Source organism: Rutidosis leptorrhynchoides, chromosome 6 (genome assembly GCF_046630445.1).
Source record: "Rutidosis leptorrhynchoides isolate AG116_Rl617_1_P2 chromosome 6, CSIRO_AGI_Rlap_v1, whole genome shotgun sequence".
Classification (NCBI taxonomy): Eukaryota; Viridiplantae; Streptophyta; class Magnoliopsida; order Asterales; family Asteraceae; genus Rutidosis; species Rutidosis leptorrhynchoides.
Window position 1 is genome coordinate 96,646,764 of NC_092338.1, and position 14,726 is coordinate 96,661,489.

Below are 14,726 nucleotides of genomic sequence, written 5' to 3' on the forward strand. Positions count from 1 at the left end.
CTCGGTTCATAAGATCCATGAATGCCGTTGATGTGTAATTTCGTACTCTAAATTATTAGCTAAATACCTATCGATTATCACACAATACAGGCAACTGTAACCAGTTCGTGTAGTAATTAAACAAGTATTTGACCAATTCGTTTCACAGAGAGCAGGTAATTGAAAACTTGAACTATTAATTATTCTAAGATTTAAAAGGGGAGTTTTGTTGTAAAACTGATTAAACGCGAAAGTAAATTAAACTTAACTCAATAAGAAGCAAAGGTATCCACTTAGTACAATTCCCTAGGCTAGGATTGCTCGGTTAAACCCGTTAATTAAACAATTATAATGATGTGACACTGTATTTATCTGTCGATTCCTACAGTTTAAGACTAGCAACCTAAGTATAACTGTCGTTAACCTAGAGTTACTAACCAATTCACAATGATATTACTCAAGATTATAATCTAACTTAGGTTGGTTTGGTGTCCCTTACAACCTCACAATTATTGCAACTAATTTCAAGCTCAACCACTATACGATTAATTTTATTATCGGTGTCCCTCATAAAATCTCACGTATTCGTAAATTATTCACGTTCAATAATCTAGTAAAAGCTATTAATCAATTTAACTGTCGTTAGTTAATCAATAACTTCCGTGATCTAACAATCAATAAGCTTTAATAACGGTGGATCTTAGCTAGACATAAAATTGTGTAATTTTAATTAATTGTTGTTAACCAAAAGATCGCAATCCGTCACCTAGGTTCATGCATCTAAGTGGATACTAAGAATTTAGCTACTCGTGACAAAGCAAATAACAAATAAATAAGAAGAACAATTAAACATAATCATTAAATTGAATAAAGAACAAAATAATAAAAGTTAAATAAGAGTTAATTTAAAGATTAAACTAACCAAACTTGATGTACTAAGTTAAACCCTTGCAAAATAATGTAGAAAAGCTATAAAATTCGTAATAGTAGCTGTTGTGGAAGAAAATTCGTAAAATAAAACTGCATGCCTAAAATTGGGGTGAAAAACGAGTATTTATAGAAGTAGAGAAATAGCGGGAACCGCCTCGTGTCGCGATCCGCGACATCCCCATCGCGATACGCGACGAACCAGGACGCGGTATAACTACTTGAAATGCGACAGATTGATCAGTTGGCCCTTTTTTCCATGTCGTGTTCTGATGCACTTCATCACGTATCATGATGACCAAAACGCGATAAACCTCATCCTGAAGTGATGGAAACTGATTTTTTCACCCGAGGCACGTTTATCTTTAACTCTAACTTCGTTTTGGCTATATCTTCAATAAAAATCAACATTAATGAGCCAACGAACCATATCTTGACACTTTCTTCATTTTAAACTCAAATAACTTGATATCTTAATCAGAGTCTTCAAAATACCAGCAAATGGAACAGAATAATGCCCAAAATATATGTATGAAAATGGCGTTATCAAAATCCCCCACACTTGAACCTTGCTTGTCCTCAAGCAAGTCAATCTCGAACCAATAACTGTACGTATAATCCTCAACAAAATTTCGCAAGATTCAAGCCTTCAAGTCAATCCTCCACAAGCTCTCGCACTCTTCATCTTTTCACGATTAAGCTTATTTCCTCACAAAATAATTCCTCACATTTCAGTCACTTATAAAAACAACATACAAACCATCAAACGCACATTCCTTCTTCCCCCCATTTTCATTCAAACACATTTCAAAAACAATATCCTAAGCGGCCATTATCGCAAACAAATTTTCATAAAACATTTTTTTCTAGGTCATGAATTGAGATGTAAAGACAATTTGGGTTGAGAACTCAAACTTCAAAAGTTTCCACAACTTTACTTCTTAACACAAACCTTTCATCTCAAAGCCTAAATTCTTTTCACTTAGCTTCCCCTAAAAATCACATTACTAGGCTTTCAATATCCTTCTTTTCTTTGCATCAATCAACCCTTAAGACTTAACTTTCCAACCTCAATAACTAATCACCAATAAACATTCAAATTTCTACACATCGTGTCAAAAGAAACACACATTTTTGGGTTGTTTCTACACATGTGCTTATTTAATGAGGTAGATATAACTCGGATAACAATTTGTGTAAAATGATTACAAATGGTAAAAACAATCTTACGTTATAAGGTTTAGTATTTGTAACATGACTCTTATTCGCATCAAGATAGCCTACTAACAATATTTAAGGCACTATTGCAAATACCAATACTTCACAATTTAATCAGAGATCCAGTTATAAATAGATTCATACCTGTGTTTATGTAGGGAAACCCGTTTAACTTTTTAACTCTCTTGATTCCATTTCATGCTGATAATTTCTAAATATGCAAGCTATTCACATACTGGTCACATCTCTCTTATCCAACGTACCCCGCAAAGGTAACTCTCCCCAAGGTCTAGCCTTACTAGGTATTTCCCACATCATGAGCCAAAGGTGATCACTGCTGCATAAGTACGAGACGAGTAATTACAACTAAAACTACCTAAAGATGATCACCTTGCCTTGAGATAGTAACGTCCTTGACCCGTGTAGCGAACCTTCAACCAACCGATCCCAAACCGTAAAGGTCTTAGGTGGTTAGGCGATCTAGCACCCCAAAGAATCTATCGGCTCGAGTCTTAGAAATTACTACTTAAGCTTGGATCTCATAAGCATTTTTTTTTCTCTTTTTTTTTTTTAAACATTTTTTTTGAATGGTCTTCCTCGTCTTCAATTTGTGACTTCGTAGACCAACAATGTATGATGTAGCGGATGGATAATGATGTGATCAATGATGATGAATGATTTGTTGTGGGAAGTCTTTAACTCATGACATAAAGCAATACCATTCACACCATAGTCAACAACAGCCACCCCTTAAAGGGTCCATTGGAGTTAGAGATTTGTGATTTTTCCTCTTCAAGCTTACATACCTAGCACTTATGAGTATAACACTTCTTTTAGAGAGTCAAAAAGCCATAAACACAAAATATGAAGCTATTTATATCCTAATCTCTAATTTAACAATTTTTCTCGCATTTTACCCTAAAGCCCTAAATACCGTTATTCTTCATTTCTTGACACAAATAAGTTGCATTGTCATTTTTGAAACAAATACTAAACTAAATAAAATAAGATTGAATTTTTAACATTTTTAACCAAATTTATCCAACATTTATCCCTTTTCAACTTTCACCTTTCATCAATAATCTTTCCTCAAGAACTTATATACTCAAAATTCCTAAGTCATGGTCAAAAAGGTCCATTCATAATTAACAAACTACTAACAATTTGCTTAAACCTAATAAACCTCACCGGTCAAAACCAAAAATTCTAAATCAACCCCTAATCACTACGGGTGCTCTCATGGGTAAACATCTCAATTATAACCTTAAAAAGTTTAAAAATTTTAAAAATTTTGACAACTAGGCAATTAAGACATGCAAACATTTCAAAATCCTCGAGAATTTATCTCTCCCCCCCACACTTAAGATCATGTAATGCCCTCATTTACATGAAATCAGATAATCAAAAATAAATTCGAGAGGACAAAATAGTGAAAAAGGGAAAAGAAAAGAAAAGAAAAAACCCGGATTTTTAGATCCGTAGATCGCGGAAACACAGTGCACGATGGTGCTGAACTTACTGCCATCATAAGAACATCGGCATCTACTCAATCACCAAAACATCATAATCAAGTAAGGTGCTGAACTTAATGCCAGACTTTGAAAAATTAAAGCATAACCACCATGGAACCTGAAACGAAAACATACATACCGCAACCATAACTAATGGGGTGGTACCACCACGGTACCGAAACGCCCCATTTAAAATCCAAAGTATTAAGTTTAAGACTAACAATTACAATCATCCTAATTAAGTTTACAGTTATCCAAAATAAAAAACAAATAAACGAAATTAAAAAGTTTTGTTTTTCTTGTCACCACACGATCACCACCTCATCCAATCACCAAGGGTTATACCCTCCATAAGATCCATCATACTGCCCACCAAAAGGACCTCCACCACCTGACTGACCTCCCTGGTTACCTTCATCATGCTGAGAACTAGAACCTGCTCCTCTTTGTCGGACCATATCCTCCCAAACTTCCTGAGCTGCCGTGCGATCATACACCCGATAAGGACCTGTCGACTCCGGAGTCCATGGAATACGAGTGCCATAAGGAGTAAAGATGGTATTAGGAGAAACAAGCTCCATGTTGTGTCGATGCCAATCGTGATGATACACAACCTCACTAATGCCATATGCAATCTGACTTTCCGAGCGTGCTCGGGTCTCCTCATTATAAAGCTGCATAGTTCGCATTTGTTCCATTAAATCCCGGTTGGTAAACCGTTGACCCCCGACACCTTGACCCGTATCTTGACCACCCTCGGCCATCTCTTCATCCTCCTCCTGTGCCCCCTGCGCATCTCGGGGACGACGACGATGAACTCGGAATGGAATAACCCGGCCATGTTCAATAGATATTACTCTTGCCCCTCGAAAAACATTTTCCCCTAACACAACCGCTTCAGTAACAATTCGTTCCATATCCGATCTATCAATTTCAAAAACCGACGCAATCCTCGTGATAAAGTGACCACCTCTAATCGGGCTTCCTGCAGAACGAAGTCCACTACCCTGATGTTTTAAAAAATAAGCCACTCCATAAGCAACCGAAGTAGGTGTCTTGGTTCGGAATTGGTTCACATACCAAAGGTCCGGTAAAGAGACCTTCTCGTTCCCACTTCTTCGATGTTTAATAGTATGCGAAAACATTCGTTGAATTACACGAAGAGCGAGATCCATGATGTTAACACAAGGACAGTTACTCGGGCTCCATTCAGAATCGGAGGCAATCTCCCCCAAACTCTTGCTGCATCAAATTCACGAGGATCAATCATATCAATCACCCTTTCCGCACCCCAAAGATAATCGCGAAAACTAACTCGTGTGCGTTCTTCATCGGTATAAATTCTCAAACAAGTATCCAACTGAAATAATGACATAGAGCGGTTAACCCCACCCAATCGAAAAGACATAAATGTTGGATCATCAACGTTTTCAGGGTGAAGGTTCATCACATATGTAGCGTAAAATTCAATAACCAACTCCCGGTAAACTACTTCATGAATACCAAAGAAAGCAACCCAATCAGTATACACAGCACTTCGCCATTCCAACTGCAAATACCCCATAACTGTAGCATATAAACCTCCCCGTTGTAAAACATTCCAATCGATCACCCGATGTGGTTCAAATTCTTTCCGAATCAATTCTTGAACATCCTCCTTTCTTTGCTTAATAACCTCCGATCAACCATTAAACCTTAAATTCACATGTAATTCTGTTTGAGGAATTGGAGGTTGCGGTTGAACCTCCTGAGCTGCACCGATTGCAGTACCGGAACTTGAAGCATCCCTAGCATTACCACGTCCTCCTGTCTGAAAAAGAAACACAATGACAAACAAAAAGATATATCCCAAAGGACATGTTAGCGTTAGCTATAACCTGCATTCTTCCAAAAATATACCTAAGGCACAAAATGTCAATGGCCATTTAAAAACATGCCAAAAGCATAGATCATATAAGACTCCAACAACTATCATACACTTATAACAAATTCCCAAGTAACATCATTAATCATCATGAAAATCCTCACAGTTATACACAATTCAAAGCATGGATGTCAAATTAAATCAACACAAATCAATCTACTAACGTCATCCTCTCAGTAACATATGCACATTTAACTAAGTAAATCAACAATCAAAACACGTAATCAAAGCATACATATCATCAGCACATGTTAAACACAATCTAAAAGTCAAACTGAGTCAAACCCAGTCAACCAAGTCAAAATCCCCAATTACACATGAACCCTAGAAATCAAAATCAAAATCAAAATCTAGACAATTTAAGCATGAATTCATGGTATTTATACTCAACTAACAATCTTACAACATTCAAAACATATCAATTTAACTCACAAATTCAAAACCCCAATTAATCATACCTAAGAACCCTAGAAATCAAAGACTGAAATTATAGAACAATAGGCATGAAAATCGAAGTAATAACATGTTAAGCATACATAATCTTCAATAAAAGTCGAACAATAACACATAAACACACCCCCACACTTGTTTTTCTCATAAACCCTAATGAAAATTGAAATTAAGCATGAGAAATAAAGAAAAACAAGCAAGAAGATGTTAAAGCATACCCTAGCCATGTTGTGAGTGTTGATTAGATGAAGATTCGTGAGTAAATCGAAGATTTAATTGATGGGTTATGGTGTATTGAGAGCAGAAAAATTGAGATAGATAAAAAAAAAAAAATAAGAGTGGTGGTGATGAAAAAGCTGGAAACAGCGTATTTAATCCCATCCTGCTGTACGTGTCGCGTTTCGCGACAAGGGGTCGCGTTTCGCGACAATCTGGATTACAACGCGACAAAGAAGCTTCAAACGCGACAACATATGGGGTCCCAAACTGATCAATCTGTCGCGGTTTGAGGGGGTATGTCGCGATCCGTGACAGGTTTTTTTTTTCTTCAGATTTTATATTGTTTTTGGATTTTTCATTATATCTATCAAACAAATCAAAAATTCACACGAATACTTACAAAAACAAAAATACAAAATTCTACACGAATTGATTTTTTAACGAGTCGTTTTCTCAACTCATCCCCATGTTCATGTGTCTTTCGGGTAGAGGGTGAGGTCCTCCCTCTCGATGTTATCGAATGCCTCGTGATACAATTTTAACCTATGACCATTCACCTTAAAGCTTCTACCCTCATTATCCAACAATTCTACGTGCCCGGCCGAAAAAGCTTTCTTTACCACGAATGGACCGGACCATCGTGACCTAAGCTTTCCGGCGGAGAATTTGAACTTAGATTGAAATAACAAAACTTTATCGCCCGGTTCAAATTCTTTTCTCATATTTAAACGCGCATCATGCCTAAACTTCGTTTTCTCCTTATAAATACGCGAATTCTCATAAGCATGGTTTTGAAATTCCTCAAGTTCATGAATTTGCAAAAACCGATGTTCCCCCGCTTCATTAAGGTCGGTATTACACTGTTTAAGTGCCCAATACGCCTTATGCTCCACTTCAACTGGCAAATGACACGCTTTTCCGTAAATGAGACGGAATGGTGTGGTACCAATGGGTGTTTTATATGCAGTTCGAAATGCCCATAGCGCGTCATTCAACTTCCGGTTCCAAATCTTAGGATTGTTTTTCACCGTTCTTTCAAGAATGCGTTTTAGTGCACGGTTAGTATTCTCAACTTGGCCACTCGTTTGAGGGTGGTAAGCCGTAGAGAAACGGTGGGTTACTCCATACTTCTTGAGCACCTTCTCGAGTAGTTGATTTGCGAAGTGCGTACCGCGATCACTAATCAAGGCCTTTGGAAGCCCGAAACGCGAAAGGAGATTTTTAAGGAAGTCAACAACGACTCTCGTGTCATTAGTAGGCAAAGCTTTGGCCTCCGCCCACTTTGACACGTAGTCAACCGCCACAAGGATGTATTTGCATTTGTTGGATGCGGGAAAAGGTCCCATGAAGTCTATCCCCCAAATGTCAAATATCTTACAAACTTGAATACTCGTTTGGGGCATCTCATCTCTTTTGGAGATGTTTCCCGCCCTTTGGCAAGCGTCACAAGTTTTGATAAAGGCACTAGCATCTTTGAAAATGGTAGGCCAATAGAATCCCGAATCGAAGATTTTCTTAGCCGTATAATTAGCTCCAAGATGCCCACCCGTGGGTCCCTGGTGACAATGCTCTAGAATTTGTTGAGCTTCCTTCCTATGAACACAACGACGAATCACTTGATCCGCCCCAATTCGAAAAAGATGCGGGGCATCCCAAAAGTAAAACTTAATATCCGCAAAGAATTTCTTCTTTTGTTGGTAAGTTAAACCTTTGGAAAGAATGCCCGCGGCTAGATAATTAGCAATATCGGCTAACCAAGGAGTTTCAGATTCAATTTCGATACCTATAAGGGACTCATCGGGGAATGTATCATGAATGTCCGATTCATTGAGTTCCTCTAGGTTTGGATTTTCAAGACGAGATAAATGATCCGCAGCTAAATTTTTGGCACCCTTTTTATCCTTGATCTCAATGTCAAATTCTTGGAGAAGAAGAATCCAACGAATGAGTCTAGGCTTAGCATCTTGTTTGGAGAACAAGTACTTAAGGGTCGAATGATCAGTGTAAATGACTGTTTTAGACAACACCAAATATGACCTAAATTTATCAAACGCAAAGACGACCGCAAGAAGCTCCTTTTCCGTGGTGGTATAGTTCAATTGAGCCCCCGTAAGTGTCTTACTCACGTAATAAATAGGTTTAAAGTGATTAACGTGGTGTTGACCTAAAACCGCGCCTAGCGCGAAATCACTAGCATCACACATAAGCTCGAAAGGATGTGACCAATCGGGAGATACCATGATAGGAGCGTGTGTGAGCTTCTCTTTTAAGAAGTTGAAAGCGTTCTCACATTCGATATTAAAGTCGAAAGGAACATCCTTCTCAAGGAGTTTGGTCAATGGTCGAGCAATCTTAGAAAAGTCCTTAATGAACCGTCTATAGAATCCCGCATGACCAAGAAAACTACGAATGGCTTTAACGTTTGTAGGTTTAGGAAGGCCTGAGATAACATCAATTTTGGCTTTATCAACCTCAATACCTACACGAGAGATTTTGTGCCCTAAGACAATGCCTTCCTTCACCATGAAGTGGCATTTCTCCCAATTAAGAACAAGGTTTGATTCCTCGTACCTTTTGAGCACTTTTTCAAGATTAGCAAGACACGAATCGAAAGAGTCTCCAAAGACAGAAAAATCGTCCATGAAAACTTCCATAAAGTCCTCGATCATGTCATGAAAGATGGCGACCATACACCTTTGGAAGGTGCTCGGGGCATTGCATAGCCCGAATGGCATTCGCCGATAAGTAAAGGTACCGAAAGGATATGTAAATGTGGTTTTATCTTGATCCTTCGGATCAATGGGGATTTGGAAGTAGCCTGAAAATCCATCTAGGAAGCAATAGAACTCCCGTCCCGCTAAACGCTCAAGCATTTGATCGATAAATGGAAGCGGGAAGTGGTCCTTCCTAGTGGCGTCGTTCAAACGACGATAATCTATACAAACTCTCCATCCCGTGACAGTACGAGTAGGGACAAGTTCGTCCTTCTCATTGAGAACAATAGTCGTGCCCCTCTTTTTGGGCACAACTTGAACAGGGCTTACCCACGGGCTGTCCGAGATGGGATAAATTAACCCGGCATTGAGCAATTTAACCACCTCTTTTTTAACAACCTCTTTCATATTCGGGTTTAGACGACGTTGCCTTTGTACCACAGGTTTAAAATCATCTTCCATTAGGATTCGATGAGTACAAAAGGCCGGATTAATGCCCGGTATGTCCGAGGTTTTCCAAGCTATTGCCCTTTTGTGGGATTTAAGAACGGAAACCAACCGACCCTTTTGGTCGCCGGTAAGTGTCGAAGAAATAATAACCGGAAATTGGGACGTACCTTGAAGATAAGCATATTCCATGTGAGGTGGAAGCTCCTTAAGGTCCAAGGTGGGCGGTTCTTTAAGAGATGTTTTGATACGGAATTCATTTTTCAACCGATAGTTTCAAATGATTCCGATTCTTTAAGCTCATCCTCTTTAAGCAAATCCTCCAACTCAACTTCCGGGTCAAAGTCACCGTTGACTTCACCCATCATAATTACATCCGACGTGTCTACACTTAATAGCTCCTGCAAATCATGCTCAACACAATCGTCAATAACATCAATAGCAAAACATTCATCATCGGTTGAAATAGGGTGTCTCATGGCTTTATTAATGTGACAAATCACCCTCTCATTCCCAACACCTAAGCTAAGTTGTTCTTTTTGAACGTGGATGATAGCATCCGCGGTGTTGAGGAATGGTCGACCTAAAATAATGGGCACCTTTGTGTCCTCTCTCATCTCTAAGATCACGAAATCAACTGGGAATACAAGTGACTCAACCTTTACCAATATGTCCTCGGCTATTCCAATGGGGGTATCAAAAGAGTGGTTCGCTAAGCGAATCCCCATTCTTGTAGGTTTCAAGTCTCCTAGGCCAAGTTTAAGATATAACGAATATGGCATAAGGTTAACACTAGCACCTAATGAAATGTCCCGTTCTTATTGATTAAAAATGTTCCATATTAATTGATTTCGTTGCGAGGTTTTGACCTCTATATGAGACGTTTTTCAAAGACTGCATTCATTTTAAAACAAACCATAACCTTTATTTCATCAATAAAGGTTTAAAAAGCTTTACGTAGATTATCAAATAATGATAATCTAAAATATCCTGTTTACACACGACCATTACATAATGGTTTACAATACAAATATGTTACAACAAAATAAGTTTCTTGAATGCAGTTTTTACACAATATCATACAAGCATGGACTCCAAATCTCGTCCTTATTTAAGTATGAGACAGCGGAAGCTCTTAATAATCACCTGAGAATAAACATGCTTAAAACGTCAACAAAAATGTTGGTGAGTTATAGGTTTAACCTATATATATCAAATCATAATAATAGACCACAAGATTTCATATTTCAATACACATCCCATACATAGAGATAAAAATCATTCATATGGTGAACACCTGGTAACCGACATTAACAAGATGCATATATAAGAATATCCCCATCATTCCGGGACACCCTTCGGATATGATATAAATTTCGAAGTACTAAAGCATCCGGTACTTTAGATGAGGTTTGTTAGGCCCAATAGATCTATCTTTAGGATTCGCGTCAATTAGGGTGTCTGTTCCCTAATTCTTAGATTACCAGACTTAATAAAAAGGGGCATATTCAATTTCGATAATTCAACCATAGAATGTAGTTTCACGTACTTGTGTCTATTTTGTAAATCATTTATAAAACTTGCATGTATTCTCATCCCAAAAATATTAGATTTTAAAAGTGGGACTATAACTCACTTTCACAGATTTTTACTTCGTCGGGAAGTAAGACTTGGCCACTGGTTGATTCACGAACCTATAATAATATATACATATATATCAAAGTATGTTCAAAATATATTTACAACACTTTTAATATATTTTGATGTTTTAAGTTTATTAAGTCAGCTGTCCTCGTTAGTAACTGATGTTATGCGAGGTGTATACGAAATAGTTTATATTTTACTAGGAAAAACTATTAAATACGATACAATTTTACACAAGATATTTATTTATTTATAGAATGGATATATACTTAAACCTTGCTACAACACTTATAGGCAGTGTACCTAATCGTACAGTAGTGTAGTTTTTAGTAAGTCCGGTTCGTTCCACAGGGAAATCTTTAAACAAAGCTCAACGCTATATTAGTTTACTTTTATAAAAATACAAATATATATATATGTAATATTATTATTATAAAGGGGGGTTTTTACCGTTTAATGACCGGTTTGTCGATTTTAAGACTTTAGTCGCAGTTAAAACCTAATGTAAAATATAAAATAAATACAAGACTTAAATTAAAGCGTAAAGTAAATAATGATAATGAAATTGCGAATAATAAAAGTGCGATAAAATAAAATTGCGATAATTAAAAAATAAGATAATTAAAAGTGCGATTAAATAACAATAAATAAAAGTGCGATAATTAGAAGTGCAATTAAATATAAAATAAAGGAAATTAAATATGAAATAAAAGAATTATGCTTATTTAAACTTCCGTAATCATGATGTTTGACGTGTTGATTTTAGTTTTATGCCCATGGGTTAATTGTCCTTTGTCCTGGATTATTTAATATGTCCGTCTGGTTTTTGTCCATAACAGTCCATCAGTCATAAATATAAAGTGCGAGTGTCCTCATCAAATTATTCTTATACCCGAAGTTAAATATTCCAACTAATTGGGGATTCGAATTGTAACAAGATTTTAATACTTTGTTTAATGAATACACCAGGTTATCGACTGCGTGTAAACCAAGGTTTTACTACTTTGTTAACAATTACACCAATTACCCTTGAATGTAATTTCACCCCTGTTTTAATTATTCTAGTGGCTATTAATCCATTCCCGTGTCCGGTTAAATGAACGATTATTCGTACATATAAATACCCCGCCTATCGTGTCCGATTGAGTGTATATGGTAATTTATAGGGACGCCCAATTGTAAATCTTTATATTAACATTAACAAACTATCATTTAGTTAAACAAATATAAAGCCCATTAATAGCCCATAGTCTAATTTCCACAAGTGTCGTTCTTTTGTCCAAACCCCAATTATGGTACAAAGCCCAATTACCCAATTTTAGTAATTAGCCCAACATCATGATTACTTCGGATTAAATAAGCATAATAATAACTTAGCTACGAGACATTAATGTAAAAAGGTTGAACATAACTTACAATGATTAAAAATAGCGTAGCGTTACACGGACAGAATTTCGACTTACACCCTTACAACATTCGCTAACATACCCTTATTATTAGAATTATAATTAAAATTAAAATATAAATTATATATATATATTTTACGTATATATGAGAGAAGAGAGAAAATAGAATATGAAAAATGATCAGAATTCGGTTTGCTTTATAGGCAGAGTCATTTTTTGGGGCTCCGCGACTCGCGGCAAAATCCTCTTCAAACTCCGCGAGTCGCGGAGAATGAATTTACAGCTCAGTCCTTGGAGTCTTTCTCTGCCGACGGTTTTTTATTTATAAATATAATATATATATATAATTAATATAATTAATTATATATTATATTATATTTATATACATAGTTAACTTGTAATTTTTAGTCCGTTGCGTCGAGCGTTAAGAGTTGACTCTGGTCCCGGTTCCGAATTTTCGAACGTCCTTGCGTACAATTTTATATTTTGTACTTTGCGTTTTGAATCTTGTACTCTTGTAATTTCGAGACGTTTCTTATCAATAATTGGAACCTTTTTGATTGTCTTTTATACTTTTGAGCTTTTTGGTCGTTTGCGTCTTCAATTCGTCGAATCTGTCTTTTGTCTTCACCTTTTATTATTTAAACGAATATCACTTGTAAATAGAACAATTGCAACTAAAAGCTTGTCTTTCTTGAGGAATAATGCTATGAAATATATGTTCGTTTTTAGCATTATCAAATATTCCCACACTTGAGCGTTGCTTGTCCTCAAGCAATATTGTCTTGAAATACTAGAATCACTTCTTTATTCTTCACACTTTGTACATCAGTGATTTCTATACGGCGGTATAAACAATGGTAGTAACGATATGGTTTACAGTCCCACATGACTATAAAAATTTAGATCCATTAAGGAAATTGGATCTTTATGAAAACATTTGATCTTTTGAAAATTAAATCTAGTTTTTACCCTAGATAAGTTTTCCGGGATATCCCTTTACCGGTGTTTGCAAAATATTTTTGTGGGTTTGGTGGGGTTCAGAATTGAAAATTTTAGCTCAAAACTTGCTGTTTTGTGTCACCCACTTGCTAACCTTGTATTAGGAAAGCAACACGTCCAGTTTACTTGTTCCGTATATTACCTTTCGGCAAACTACCGTCCGGTTGTAAAGGAAAGCGTTGAACAAGCAACTGTTAAGGCAATGTCCCATGACATGCTTTTAATTATGGTCTATAACGTGTCGGACGCAATTACTATCCTTGGTAGGAGCAATAGTAAAGCTCACCCTTATAATTTTTCGGTCTGGCACAAGGTCCTGTCTTTGACCACTATGCAACCACCGTTCTTACGGTTGACACCCGATTTAGTTCAGGTGACCTAATGAATTCCAGGTGAATTCCTAGGATTTTACGTTCAATGGTAATGAACGTATTGAAAATAGGGTTTTCAGAAAACAAATCGGTTTGTAATTTTGATCAAAATATTTTCTCGTTCAAGCTCGAGTTTAGATATCATTGAATTCCATGAGTTTGTAATTCTCAATCTTTAAGGTCAATCTCTAGGATTGAGTAATATCAGTCTTAAAAGCTGATTTTTAATCTTTAAGGAGATTATCCTTTCTGGGGATCTAATTCATTAGTCTTATCCAGCTAATTTGCATGGTGCCCCCCCATTTTACAAGATAAATCCTTCTCATAGTTAGGATAAATCTGACCACTTGGCAACCCTGTTTAATGCTGAGGTCCGTGGATTTTCTGCTGATTTTAGTGATGACTTTTCTAGATTTTTCGTCAACCTACAGCTGGTCTGGACGACAACTTCATGACCTAAATCAAGAAGCGCGTGTCTTTTTCGGAAGACTTTACTTCCTTTTAATGATGGAATTGATTCATCGTGTAGATCCATCTCTTCTTTTCTTTCATCGGGTAAAACAGTTTAGTTTAGTCCAAAGCAAAAGTATTTTCAGTTATTTGTTACAGATATATGTGACATATGTTTAAGATAACTTGGTAAATTTTCCCACACTTGGCTTTTATTTTTCTTTTTATCGTCCTCTATTCCATTTTAAATGAATTTTGACATTTTGGTTTGTTTCTCAATTTATGTCCTTTCCGAGATAACAATAATTTCGGTGTTAAAACCTAGTTTTATCGTTCATAAATATGTATAAACATGATTTTGAATTCATTTATTTGAAAATTTTGAAAATTTTTACTAGAATTGGGTAGTTAGTATATAAGACTAGGGCTGTTCTTTATTATCAGAGAGCACTAGATTCTAATAC